A 14675-nucleotide genomic window follows, 5' to 3' on the forward strand; every position below is an offset into this window, starting at 1 on the left:
ATTAATGGATAAAATGCACCATAGGCTCACCTGGAGACTCATCTGATGGAGGCATTTTCTCAGTTGAGGGTCCTTCTTCCCCCATGATTGCAGCCTGTGTCAAGTCGAAAGAAAAAAAAAAAGAAAAGGCAAAACAAAACAGCACAATTGATCTCTTGTCAATCTGAAACACAAACACATCACTATTAAACCAATAACCTCCTCTTTCTGATTTATTCCAAGACCTCCTACTAATGTCACAATTGAAAACCCAGTAAAATCATCTTTTTAAAGTTTTCAACATGTTTAACAGTCCAAGTTCTTTATAAAAGCCCAACATCTCTTTTGACGTCTACAGCCTCTCAATTGTGGGTTCCTATAAAATAAAATCAAAACAACTTAAATACGTTCTTACTACAAGAAGGAAGGCCAGGGCACAGTCAGAAGCAAAGCAAAGCAAAACCAAACTCCAGCATTGTAAGTAACTCAGTGTTCAACATCCAGAACTCACAATCTTCTGGACTCCAAACTACTTGGGTAGATCCACCTCTCAAGGTCTGACACCCACAGCACATGCACCTTTTTCTCCTGGCCATAGGCCAGTCTACTCCACATATCTTTGGCAGTTATCCAACGCTCCTGGGGTCTCCACTGTAACTGAGGCGGTACCTTTACCAATAGCCTCTCTTGGACCCTCTAAAAGCTCTAACTCTGTCCTATGTGACCAGACACAGACGTTCCTTCAGATCACGCAGGTGGAAGTACCTTCTCAATCCAAGTTCCCTCTTACAAAATAACTATAGCTTGTATCACGTCAACAACAACAAAACTAACTGGCACCAAGGGCAGAGTGTTGTTCCAACAGTAAGCTTCACGGCAAATGGCTGGTAGCTAGGTTTCTCAAAATCCTATTTGCATTCAGGCTCAGATGAAAAGACGGTAGGATGAGAAAAATGTGGACACACCCTCCGTGACTCTAATCCACATAGCTCACCTCTCTCCCCCTGACATTTTGACCCCCTTGTGAGCGAGCAGGCATTGTTATTACCAAAGAAAGCCGTCCTCTGGGCGAGGCTACCAGCCTGCCCCTCTTCTCTAGCAATGCTTAGCTGGGCAACTGAGAGAGTTTTTCTATCCTGGATTCCTGGAGTGTGCTGCCCCTTCATTCACTTGAGGACTCTTCAAAAACGGTTGGTCAGAATCTATTCATATCCAACTTGCCAGATTCTAACCTGTTTCAGACCCTCCATGTCTTGGCCACGTTCTGTAATGCCCACAGCTAACCGTAAGGAGAAATTGCACAGACTATAGCTGGCGAGATCACCCTTGGTGAGCACACGCAAACTATCTCGGAGGATGGCTTCCCACTGAGCTGGCACTGCTTGTGGCTTCGTTCTTCTCTTTGCATTGAGTTGCCTGAGACATTGCCTCGGCATCTATTTTAAATCCCCAGTGATCCCTGCCTCTCTTTCCTACACTCTATGCCCGTCTAATACCTACCTCATTCACCATGTTGCCAACTTAGTATTCAAACCACACCCATCATTCACCTTCGGGTGTAGTTTGAGGACTTCTAGGAGTTGTTCTTCTCCCAAACTCCCACCCTGTCTCCTTTTTTGAGGAGCCTCTGTCACTGCCTTAAAGTCTCACCAGCTAGCTGCCCTGGACGTCCAGTCATAGGGGTAGAGTCCTGTGGGATGCAAGCACTCTGCGCCTGCCCCCAACCCACCTTTCGAGCTTTCATACACCAAAACTTCTTCTGATTCCCCCCACCCCACCCCACCCCACCCCGCCAGGAAATGCAGTTACTCTAACACCAACCAAATGGCCATCTCCCGGGTGTCTTCCTCTTCGCTGACAGTTCTGCTACCCTCAGTAGATTATTATTATTTATTATTTATCAGCACGACACTGTACTGTGCTTTCTACAAGATATTAAAGGATACACAGCCTCTGCACTGAATTTACAGCCAAAACAGCAGAGCTGTGGCTTTGACATCACAGGAGGCCACTGAGAGACAGGACCTTTGGGAGGACCTCCTGCTTCCCAGGCCAAGACATGGGTGGAGCCTAGCAAAGCCTCTCAGGCCAGCCCTCCCAGACCAGCCCTAAAAACCAGCTACAGTCTCTACTAGTACCCACCCCACCCCCTCCCAATTTCTAGCCAGACCTTAGGCCTCGGAGTATTTTCGGGAGGGGTGTGTGTTATGGGTGGAGAGAAGTGAAGGAAGGAAAACGAACCCACCGACCGACTGAACTGAATCAGACTTTTCCTCTGACTCTCAAAACAGGAGTGGCAGGTGGCGGGGGGGGGGGGGGGCGGTGGCGTCTGGGGTCTGGGAATAAGAAACAGACCTGCCTAGTTAGCAAGCCAAGGAAGACAGGCACAAAAGAGAAATATTCTGGCGGAATGAAAAAGCTCACAACCCAGTAGCCACAGGTCTCCAGCCAAAGTTTCCACTTAGTGTTCCAGTTAGGGTCTGCGTAGACAGCTTGCATTGGGAGAAGGGAAGACTGTCGGTGTGGACCTTGGGAAGGCTGGCTGGGTGTTGGCGGCAGCTGGAGTGTCAGAGTAGGCAGACAGGCTTGTGTGGTCTGAGCAACCCAGGGAGGTCTGTGAAAACCGGAAAGTTCCCATATGCTCAGGAGTCAGGGCAGATGCAAGAAGACAGGTTTGGCGTGTCTCGCGGTGGTCCTTCCGAGATGTGGACATTTCTCCCGGTCCTTCCCGTGGCTGGAGTGTCATAGGGAGGGCGGAAGCTGAAAGTCGATTGGACTTCTCTTTCTCAAACTTTTCCACCAGTTTCTTCTGGAGTTGAAAGCAGAATGAAAGCCCCCTTCAGTCTGGGTCCTTCAACCCTGGGCTCTTGAAACCCGGAGGCCATGGCCCAGCAGATCGGCCACGCGCCGGGATTCTATCCGGAGCAACCACAGAGCCCGGCGAGCCGGGAGTCATCGCAGGGGGCGGGAGCGGCGGATGGACGATAGACACACCCGCTGGCACTGAGCCTGGGGCCCGGCGCGCGGCTGCCGGGGATCCCTGGGGCCCCGGGAGCCGAGCACTGAGCCGGGTCGGGGGCGCCCCGCCTCCCCCACCCTCCGCCCCCGCCTACTCGGGCGCCTGTGATTGGCTCCGCCCGCCCCTGGCTGCGCGCCGAAGCCCGCCTCCCTCGCAGCTAAAGCAGACGGTACCCGGAGAGGAGCGAGCCAGAAGGGAGCATGGTCCCCGCGCCGCGGCCGCGCCAACCCCCGCGCCGCCGCCGCCGTCGCCGCTGTTCCTGCCACCGCCGCTCTAGCCGCAGCTCCAGTCCTGGCCGCGGCTCCCTAGCGCAGGTCCGCAGCCCCGGCCATCGCCGAGCCTGAGCTCAGCCCCCGCCCGGAGCCCGAGCCCCGAGCCCGGAGCCAGCCCCAGCCCCGCGGCCGCCGCGGCTGCGGGGAGAGGGCGGGGGCGATGCTGCCGGAGCCGCCGCCGCTGCCTCCGCCTCGATGAGAGCCGCGCTGCACCGCTCATAGCCGCGCAGGCTGACAGGCAGAAGGACTGACTTCCCTCTCCCGGGCATCCTCCCTGGGCTGCCGGGAGGCGGCGGCGGCGGGGGAGGAGGAGGGAAAAGGGGAGAAGGCGGAGAGCAGGAACGCGAGGAGGTGGACCTGGATCCGTTTCTCCCGGCCAGGACGCGAGCGGCCCCAGCTACCGCTACCCGCCGGCGCCGTCCCCTATCCATCAGCCCTCCTGCACCCATCCGCGACCCTGGGCTCTCTGCGCGTCGGGCCGGGGCCGGAGCGGCGCGGCCGCAGGTAAGAGCCGGGTCAGGTTGGAGCTCTGGGGATGTGGAGCCGGGCGGTGGGGCCGGAGGGGGGCGAGGGGAAGCTAGGGTCCTGGTAGCTGCTGGGCCAGGCAGGACTTGGGAACCGGGCCCGGAGCCCCGAAATGCTGGGGGTCGTTTCTGGCAGCGGCGGTGGCTGGAGCTGGAGCCTCCCGCGTCTAGACTCGTAAGCCTGCAGAAGCCCTTGCGCCTGCGCTGCTCCGGGGATGAAAAAAAAAACGGGGGAAAAAACTTCCTGCCCCCGGGTGTGTTATGCAGGGAATGCTTACAGGCACTGCCGCGGTAGTCGGAGGTGCTGGAAGCAAATACGATGCCGGAACCGGGTAGCACTGGGCCGGGCTAAGCAGTATGCGCCCTTCTCCTGGCCACCACCCCCTGCGCGGCCCAGGGCCCCAGCAGTGCCGGGGGCCCAGGAAGCACTGGAGAGCTGGTCCCCACCGCTGCTGAGTGCCCTGCCGGTATAAGAGGTGCGCGCCTGTGTGCCAAGGGAAGCTAGATGATGGATTCTACCCCTTGCTTTCTCACTCAGCATCTGGGGACCGGGCTTCTTCACTGGATCCCAAGTAACTTTCGAGGTGAAAGATCTTGAAAATCATCTGGATGGAACCCACACAGACCGTGTTGTGACCTCCCCTTCATTCCCTTGACACCTTGTGGTTTCCAGCGGGGGTTGGAGGTGGGAGGACAGCTTCAGGGATTCGAAGGGCGGGGAGGTGGTGGCGAGTGGGGAGGGGTTGTTTATGTGTGGGATAGTGGACCCTGAGACACGTAGGTGGGAGTGTGGCCGCGCGCCCGGACTGCCACGAGCGGTGAGGGCTAGCCGCGGGCTCACGTCCGGGTCTCGGTGGCCTGGAGCTGGCCGAAAGCAGGAGGGTTATCTGTGGTCGCGCTCGGCTGCCTGCGCTGGGCAGTGTCGGCCCCAGGGCCCCAGGGGAGAGAGGCGTGCTCGCTCCAGCCCAGATCTCGGAGCCCAGAGCCCAGTTTGGGTCCGAGGCTGATCCCGGGGCAGGTTCGGGTGTATGTTTCCTGGGGAAAGCAGAGACGCACTGCCTGCCTGCGGCTGTTCTCAGTGGAGCGGGCTACTGCAAAGCATGAGTCGTGGATGCCTGGGTCCGCCTGCTGAGAAGCCCTTTCTCTCTCTTTGCTGGCCTCTGGAACCGAAAGGCAGCAGCGGTCAGTTGACAGATCTCCCGCGGGTCCCCAGGGATGAGGATGGGTGAAGAGCAGCCGGTGCTGCTACACGCGTGGCTCTGCGAAGCGTATCCTCTTTCCCTGTGGTGTTTGCGACGCGGCGCGCCCGGGGCGAATCGCGAACGCAGATATTTATGTAGCATTAGGCGAGACCTCTTCGCCGGAGGGACTAGACGTGGAGGACGCCAGGCTGCGGCTACCGAGAAACTTCCACACCTCAGCTCTGGGACATTCAGCTCTACCACTGCAGGTTCCGGCCCCTCATCAGCTGAGCCACGCTAGGATTTGGACTCCTCTTGCAGTGACAGATCTGTCCTGGTTACAGCTGTATTTATCCTCATTTCATTCTCTTTAAAGCCATTTGTCTAGTCACTACAGAGTTTCTCCCCTGCCGTGTGGTCTTACTGCTAACTCAGCCTGGGGAGGGCAGATTTGAGAAATTCTTTCCGTTCAGGATGAATGACAGCACATTTAATTAGCCTACCTCATTCCTGACTTTTTAAATTTAAATTAAGGGGGGAGATGAAGAGCTAACTTTTTAATTATTTTTCACGGGGGGGGGGCGAGATGCTGAACAACTGTATAGATTGTTCATCCTGACACTTTGAGAAACGTACGTGATAAGCACAGAATAATTTAAGGGTTGGTTGCCACGCATGCATTACGGAGCAGTGTCTCAGCGTCTATGGTCCCACATATTGTTCTGGAGTGCATTAGATTTACCACCTTGCTACAAATCAGGAAACCAGTAGCATGTGAGCTCTTAAACCCTATATGAATTTAATAATATTTAATTTGGCTTATGGGCTGATGCATTTAGCCAATTTTAATAACTTTTCTGCACAGGGATCTTACTAGTCCACGGTTCAGAAAAACATTGTCTTTGGTCCAGTCTTTCCATTTTTACTCTAGTTGTGGAAATGAATAGGTCTCCAACTTTCATTTGCAAGCAACCACCCAAACGAAATGCCTAAGAGTTTTACTGAAATAAAATATCCTATGGTAGCCATGGAAACAAATAGATTAAGGGTTATTGGTTTCTTCTGTATGTGGTGGGGGTGGGGACTCAATGTTGGGTCTCTTGAGTTATGTTTCTAATGAATGGTGGTCACACTCCAAATACTCAGTGTGGGAGATAAGCCACACCAGATTTCAGTTTTGTTGGGGGCTTATTAGAACAAAGACTACCGAGAAGCTCAAGAGAATGACTTCTGCTAACTGCGGCTCCTCACATCCAGAACAGAAATGCATAAAGGCATTTTTGGGTTTTTGTTTTGTTTTGTTTTGTTTTTTCCAAGTAGATGAGACTTGAGTCTGCATTTTTTTTAAGACTAGAGGATGTATTTGGCTTGTAAGCCATTACTAAAGGAATCATTAAATCCAGTCCCTATTTTCTAGGAATAAGCATGTTAGAAGTGTCGATGTTGGTGTAGATGGAGCGTCACAGTTACTATCAACACCTGTCAGTCCAAGTGAGGCGTCTCATTAGTCTATTCAAATCTTGCCTGCTTCAATATTCATACATTTCCATGGTGATCCATTCTGGCTTTGTTTACTTAATCAACCTTATAAATCTTTGGCATCAATTTCAGTTGTGCCATCTTTTCCCCCTCCCATTTATCATTTGATTTGGCTGCAGCTCATTCCTAATTGAAAGCATTGCCCTGTCTCCCTTAACTACTTCCCAAAAGTTTATTTGATTCCCAGTAACACAGAGATAAAAGGGTTAATGCAGATAACACCATCAGTATCTTACTTGTTACAGCTGTGTGTGTGGTGGTGGGGGGGTGTTTTTCTTTTTCCTTCCACAGGCTTACTATAAAGCCTTCTTACTTAATGACCAAGAGATGTCAGTTTTAATCTAACAGAATTGACTAAAGTTTTGCCTTCCTGCTTTTCTCTCCCTTTCCTTTTCCCTCTTAACCTCTTTTCTCATCCCCCCCCCTCCTTTTGTGGTACAAAGATTCTTTGTGTCTTTTCTGTCGGGCTTGAGGAGCCATCAGAGCCGTGTATCAGAGTCCCTCTATAAGACCTTTTCTCTCCCAGTAATGGTTAGAGCCAGAGGTTCCAGAACGCCAGAGGATTTCCCCAAATACAACATACATTTAGTCATAGTGCACAGCCCCTAGGATCAGGGTAACATTGTAAGTCCTCAGAACAGGCAGTTTTACTTAACTGCAAGCGATGATTTTGCTCATCCGCTTTCAACTTTGCTTTCTAATGATGCAGTCCCAAGCTAATCGCAGCCCTGTATATTTCAGAAATATCAAGGCAAGCATTTGCACGCTGCTGACTTATTAGGATCAGGCAAAGTAATTGGAACACTTAAGTTCAAAGTCAGAAGGAGAAATGGAATTATAGCCAGCCCTATGATTCTATAATCAGTCAACTAAGCGCCTACTTGGGGGTAGGAGGAGGGAGAAACACTGTGAATAAGGAATCCAGCCTTTGAGGGCCGCAGAGGAAGCCAAACTGCTGTAGTTACAGTAAGGTGACTAGAGAAAGAGACATCTCTGTAACAAATATGCCCTCTCAGACCTTCCTTAGTGCTAAGCACAGCTCAACACAAATGTTTAGAAACTGGGAAAATATTTCTACTAGATACAGATGAGTAATTTTCTATGGCTAAAAAACAAAAACAAACAAACAAGCAAACAAAAACTAAGGTCCCCATAAAAGTTCTTCATATGCAATGACTTTTACCCTAGAAAATGGTTAAAATGATGTTGGTTGGTAAGGAGAGGTATATGTTAGAATTCAGCACTAGAATCAAAAATGCTGAGATCACAGCCATCTTAACGTCAAACTCCAAAGCTCTCCAACACTTGCTCTCCTCGAGTCAGAAAGGCAGACTCTGCGCTCTTCGAGGAACCCATCTGAAACCAGGGCAATTGAAGCTTCAAGTTAGGAGGAAGCCAGGTGATCACCAGAAGCTGCAACAGAGTCACTGGTGAGATGAACTACATCATTCACAGGCATTTCCACGTTTAGGGTGGGAAAGGAGAGAGTTCTCTCCGGTGAGGCAGAGTAGCTGTGTGAAATACAAATGGTTCCGAGAGGCCATGCTGCAGCTGCACAGATGACTCAGACATGGAAACAAGAACCCTGGAGCATGGGCCCTGCAGGGATCTGGGTTAGCTGAAAAGGACAGATCCCCAGCCGCTAAAGGCTACCGCTGGCCCTACAGGTGTCTCTTCTAGCTTTCATGTGATGAAGTGCCGAGACCTTTAAATCATTGGCCAATTTTAGATAAACATACACATATACATATAGACATGTATTTGTCTTTATGTACACAAATATGTACTGTGCCACTTTTAAAAGTCATGATTTAAAACAATAACCCAGAACTTAGCATCTTCACCATTTTTATGTGAACAGTGTTGTGGTATGCTCATGTTACTGAAACTTGCTCATCTTGTGGTACGGAAATCCTACACCCCTTAAGTGCCAGTGTTTATTCTCTCTCCATGCTGGGCAGCCATCATTCTATTTTGTGTCTCAGTAAACTTGACCATTTTAGATACTGCATGTAAGTGAAATAAAACATTCGTCATTTCATAATTAGCTCATTTCATTTAGCATCATAGGATCACGCTTTCATCCATGCGGTATCATATGTCAGAATGTCCTTCCTGAAAGACTGGTTAATATTCCATCGAGTACATGTATGTTTTGTTTGTTCATCTGTGTTGGTGAGTGTAGGGGTCATTTCCACCTCTTGGCTACTGTGAGTAATGATACAGTGAATTTGATTGTGTAGATATCCTTTGAAATGAGGCGTTTCATTCTTTGACGGTATGTACGCAGAAATAAGATCACTGCATTCTGCCACATTAGCACTAACAAATATGGGCCTCTTGTTTTAAGAACTTGGTAGGATGCAGTCAGTCGAATTAATGTCAAACGGTGACTGCAATAGGTTATCACTGACATTTTTCTTTCTTCTTTGGTGTGTGCATTCCCTCGCAAGCCTGGAGATTGTTTCCCATGCTTCGCCTTGGCAGGGTTTGGCTGAGTTTCAGTGACAGGTAGAATGGGTAGCTGCAGGGGTCTCATGTAGATGTTGGATTCCACTCTCCATGTAACCTTGGGACGAGCTTTGTCTCACAAAGCCCCTGTTTATAAAAATGGGAGGAAACACAGTGGCTGTGTAGTGCTAGACGGGACACCGTTGAGCCCGTGAGGTAGTTTAGTGAAATGGTTCTCAACAAGGGTCGCATATCCGCGGTTTACATTACAGTTAATAACAGTATCAAAATTACAGTTACGAAGGAGCAACAAAAATAATTTTATGGCCAGCACAACTTGAGGAGCTGTATTAAAGGGCCACAGCACTATGGAGGCTGAGAACCACTGACTTATACTTGCTGCCAAGCCTGAGGACCCGAGTTGGATCTTTGGAATCCATATGGTGGAAGGAGAGAGCAAGTCATGCATCCCCCCCCCCTTTGCCCTGCAGCCTGCTGTGGCACGTGCATACACAATTAACATTTTTTAAAAAGACTCAGACACAGAAAAATAAATTAACTTAAAATATTTTTTTTTAAAAAATGAAGAGGGAACCCTGCTAAAACCTATACCACACACACACACACACACAGCGAGAGAGAGAGAGACAGAGACAGAGACAGAGACAGAGACAGAGACAGAGACAGACAGAGACAGACAGACAGACAGACAGACACACACACACACACACAGACTCTGGAACATGGACATTCAGAGAAGTGAAAGCAAGTCATGGAGCGGATTGAAATGGGACACTGAGCCTCCAGGTGTTGATCTAAGTATTTTAATGATATGTCAGGGTGTGTGTCTGCTGCAGTGGGTAAGCATTATATGATAATATGAGTTCTAAAGCGCATAAGATGATTTGCATCACAATTCCAGCGGTTCAAAATACCCTTCATGGATTTGATGTATGAATTTTTAATTCCATTTTTCGTATCATAATTTTAGCATTGTCTTGGATTTCAGAGGTCAGCTAATCTACCTATTATTCAATCAGCAAACCTTTCTCAAGCCCCAATAATAAAATAATAATAGCTTCTGGCTATGGCTGCCCACCATATTTTAGTGCTTTACATATATTATCTCTAATCCTCATATCAACACCATGAAGTAGGGATTATCTACACTTTACAAATGATGATGAAGCACAGAGGTAATCAACTGGCCTGTACTCACAGGCCCAGCCAGCCACTGATGTAGCCGATCAGATTTCGAACACAGAGCCCTCAGCTACTAATTCTCATGTGTGTGTGTGTGCATGTGTGTGTGGGGGGGGGGTATGCGCACACACGTGTGACAAAGCTACACAATGCTGAGGATGGAACTCAGGGCTTCATGTAAACTAGGTAAGCACTCTACCAACTAAAGCACACCCCCAGACCTCTGTACATTTCGGACAGCATACACAGAGTCTCAGGATACTTGTACCAGTTCCTGCCGCCTTTTGCGTGTGAGGGGTACTTTTAAATTTTATTTTAAATTTTAAATTTTATTCCCCCCCCCCTTTTTTTTTCCTTTTTGATACAGGGTCTCTCTATGTAACCCAAACTAGCATAGAACTGGCTATGTAGACCAGTCTGGCCTTGAACTCACAGAGATCCTCCCGCCTCTGTCTCATGAGTGCTGGGATTAAAGGTGCCTCACTCTTGCTAGTTAATAGTTAATATATTAACATTAGAAGGAATGTGAGTGTAAGACTATTGACCTAGTCTTGCCAACGCTCACTGTCAGGCTTAGTTTTTGCATTGGTCTACCTAGTTCTATTTATTCCTGGAAGGCCAATGAGAACAACTTTCATATGCTTGAGTGGGACCTGTTTCTATAGTGCGTCTGTGTAGAAAAGAAATTGCTGCAAGGAAAAAAGCAATAGAGTGAGAGTCAAAGATGTACTTAGACCTACTAAAGACTAGCTGGACTTAACTTTTTTTTTTTTTCATGTCAGGATTGTCTAGCGCAGTGTCTGGCATTAACTTCCTCAGTGCAAATGTTTGCCTGTGTGCCTTTCCATGCAGAGACGGTATCAGGTGATAAACATTAAAGCCTACAACGGTTCAGATTTGCTTTTCACTCAGTGACTGTGTAGTTACATGTTCAGAGTTTGTCATTGTGTAGAATTTTAGATGCTATATTTGGGCCTATATCTATTAAATATGCTTGTTGATGAATTCTAAGTAATCTAAATGGAATCTTGGAGGATTTATGACTTGAGACTTTGAAGACTAATTTTCTCTTGGAACTTACATCATTCTCATGATAACTAGAGCTGTCTGGGACTTTGGAGAGCCCACACAGTCTTGTCTTTCACAATGTGCTCACTTGTGAAGTTTCTTCCCTGTACAGATTTTTAAAATCTGTGGTGTCTCAAAAACTGCATTGTTTTAAACAACAAAATAAATAAATAAATTATATTAAATAAAAATAAAACCACAGCAAATCACAGAGACAACCTTGGGAGAAGAGTAGCCCTGCGTCTGCCATCCATTCCTCTCCTGGTTTTATTCTTTGTGATGTGTGTCTTCTGGGAGACAGGAAAGGCCATGTACAGAGCCTCCAGCGCCGCCACAGAATCATCTCTGCTCTCTCTTTTAAGGCTCCTAACTCAGGTGCATCCATGCTCACTGGACAAGGGGTATTCATTCAAGACCTGAGGTCAAGCCTGTAAGGAAGCCATCACACCAGCAGTGCTGGGTGAGGGCATCCACTACAAGAGCTGGCCACCTCTGGGCTGGCAGGCCCCTCCTATAGGCCTACCCAGCCAGCACACCACCTGCCTTCTTCCCTTTGCTGCGTATAGAACAGCAGTTCCCAACTTTCCTATGATGCCACCCTTTAATACAGCTCCTCATGTTGTGGTGACCCCAGCCAGAAAATTATTTTCGTTGCTGCTTCATAACTTGTAATTTCACTGCTGTTACAAATCGTAATGTAAACAGCTGTTATTTCCAATGGTCTTAGTCAACTCCTGTGGCAGGATCATTCAGCTCCCAAAGGGGTCATGACCCACAGTGTGAGAACCTCTGACATAGAGGGTAGCTGGGGGTGAGGATGAGGCGCTTTATCCTTAAGGCGTCCAAGTTTGAGAAGATGAAAAAAAGAGCACACGGGAGGATGCTGTGGCTGTTTTCTGAAAATCAAATGCCAGCCATAGACTTGGACTGAATTAAAGACTGAATAGCTTCCTTTTTGGTCATTTAGTAACAATGACAAGTGTCCAGGAATAGTGAAGTTTGGGTTTGAGAAAAAAAAAAAAAAAGAAACAATGTTGCTTTTTTTCCTTTCACTTTCTTTGTTCCCTTCTAGCTGGAGACACTGGCTTCTGAATCACAATGGCTATTAAACCACCGAGGGAACCTGACTGGTACACTCTTACTGGTACATGTGCCTTGAGCGTAGATGCAATTCCTGTTTGCAGAGAGGCACCAAGAAAGGAGTCCTCTTTGTCCTGTGCTACCTTATCCTGTTGCTCACCTTGTGTGTGAGTGACGTCATTCCCACTTTGTGGATGAATTAGAGAGGAAGACATGTGCCTAAGGTCAGATCAAGTATGGGAAATGGATATAAGATATCCAGGCCTGTCATCTACACAACTGCCTGCCTATAGAGAAAGGGGAAGGCCAATATGTCTTCTGTAAGGACTATAAATGGCCTATTGTATTATGAAAAATCCTCTCATGTTTAACCACATGGCTTGCTAATTACCGTGGGTGATATTATAATAAGTAGAGGTCCAGTTAATTTTCTCTTCAGGTGTAAATAAACTCAAAGAAACAGAGAGACCTACTATTGTACTTTATCACACATAAAATTATTACCGTAATCTTTTGAATTGAGCAAAGGTTTGAGCATGAGTCTATAGCTGAGGCTCAGTTCTCCCTGGTGCCTATTCTTTGAGGTCAGAGAGGCCCCAGGGGTGCTCACTTGCATATATGAGGATTGAATATTTTAGGATTAATACATTCTTATTTGCAAAATACTTATAACAGTGGCGGCATATACCAAATACTGGAAAGAAGCAGTTATTTCTGGATGCATAGAGTTTGTGATCCTAAAGAGATAAAGGAGTGCCTTTGTCATTAGACCCAGGTTTGGCTGGGCACATCTTGATAGTTACTGGTCACCTACGCTGAAGAATCTCTGGTCTACTTGGAAATTGACAGATGTTTCAGGGAGGAGATTTGGCTCATGAATACAATGTTGCCCTGACCCCTGGCATCCATTCACCTGCTGCTATTGCTCAGTCTCTCCAAGTCAGTGGAAAGGTGTCGCCAAAGGTAGCTTTCCAACAGCAGCTGGTGCCAAAGTAAACAGAGAGCGAGCTGTTAGAACCTAGGGTTGCACTTAACATTGCTTTGGTGATCAGGAATACACTGGACGGCTCCTCTCGCTGAAGTAAGCAGATAGCAGTTGGAGTAGTGTGAAACGCGCATCAACAGAGCTGTGGATGGTGGTCTAGCTGTGCATAGTAGGACCACGTTTCGGTTGGTTGGTTTGTTTTTGCGATGTGAGGGGATCAACCCCAGGGCACATATCACTGAGCCACATCCCCAACTCTACATGTCAGTTCCTGACAGACTGGAAATAAAAACAAAAACAAGATCTGGGGGAGATGGTTCACTGGGTAAGAATGTTTGCTGCCCAAGTACAAAGACCCCAATTCAGGTCCCTGGGACTCAGGCCAAAAGCTGGGTGTTGCTATATGTTCCCCAGTGCTGGAGAAGAGATGGGGTCAGGACAGGAGGCTTCTTCCGCTTGCTGGCTGCTAATCTAGGTGAAGAGGGTGCGCTCCAGGATCAGCGAGAGAGCTTGTCTCCAGAGAGAAGACAGAAATGGGTAGAGTACAGCACCTGCACCCCCCCCACACAGTAAACACATGAAACTTAATGCACGGAGAAACACAGTGCACACATGCACACACACAATAAAAACATTAGAGACCAGAGAGATGGCTCATTGATTAAGAGTACTAGCTGTTCTTTCAGAGAACACGTAGTATCCACATAGTGTGTTAACCCTCAATAACTCCAGTCCTAGAGAATACAATGCTGTTTTCTGCCCTCCACTTATACGAGGTACACTGGTATGTGCTCAGACAAAATACCCAAATGAATACATTTTTAAGTAAACAAAAATAAAATATAAAAAAAAAAATCCTATACCTCTTATTATCAGATAGAGATAGAGAGCACTGTAGAAACCTAAATATAGTTGTTTGGTCAAAGCATGGGCAGGATTTTAGAACACTTGGCACTTAGAATCTTTTATTATCAAGGCCAGGTTTTCCACCACTGGGGGGTAACAACAGGTGGGCTGACTTCTGCCTCGTTCACTAGTGCCCAATTTAGCAGGGGCAGCTGCCCGCTGTCTTCTGCCTAGTACATGATTACCATTTCTGGTAAACTGGCTTCATATGCATGCTCAGTGGCTTCTCTAATGTGACCCTGAGGATCCTAGCTCAGGCACCTTGTAATGCACCCACCCACTTCCACATGAAAGCCGTTCTGTTAAGATGCCTTGTCTTGAACTCTTGGGATTTAAGGGGGCGAGGGAGGATATTTCATCATTGAATTTGCTTATTGGAGTAATAGAAGGAAATTTATGATGACCTTACTCACAGAGCCTGAATTGGGTTTTCTGAGCAAAACTCAAGGGCCCTGGAGTTTGGGGAAG

The 14675-nt window shown here is 47.9% G+C and overlaps 1 protein-coding gene and 1 long non-coding RNA gene across 4 annotated transcripts in view; one reads left to right on the top strand and one right to left on the bottom strand.

Moving 5' to 3' along the window:
• Positions 1 to 3511, bottom strand: part of LOC311602812 — a 43379-nt gene extending 39868 nt beyond the window's left edge. The window contains exons 1-3 of one of the 3 annotated variants that reach the window (XR_014780855.1): positions 2407 to 3511; positions 2225 to 2315; positions 31 to 94 (exon numbers count right to left, since the gene is read on the bottom strand). This is a non-coding gene — a long non-coding RNA (uncharacterized lncRNA). Of the gene's footprint in view, positions 1 to 30; positions 95 to 2224 lie in introns of all 3 variants that reach the window. The other 2 variants (XR_014780856.1, XR_014780857.1) reach the window with 2 other exon arrangements.
• Positions 3512 to 3531: 20 nt separating this feature from the next.
• KLHL29 (kelch like family member 29) overlaps positions 3532 to 14675 on the top strand; it is a 294574-nt gene continuing 283430 nt past the window's right edge. The window contains exon 1 of the mRNA XM_084791398.1: positions 3532 to 3774. The gene's annotated coding sequence lies outside the window, so the exon portion shown is untranslated. The remainder of the gene's footprint in view (positions 3775 to 14675) is intronic.

The sequence above is a fragment of the Acomys minous genome, assembly GCF_964271855.1.
Source record: "Acomys minous genome assembly, chromosome: 8".
Lineage (NCBI taxonomy): Eukaryota > Metazoa > Chordata > Mammalia > Rodentia > Muridae > Acomys > Acomys minous.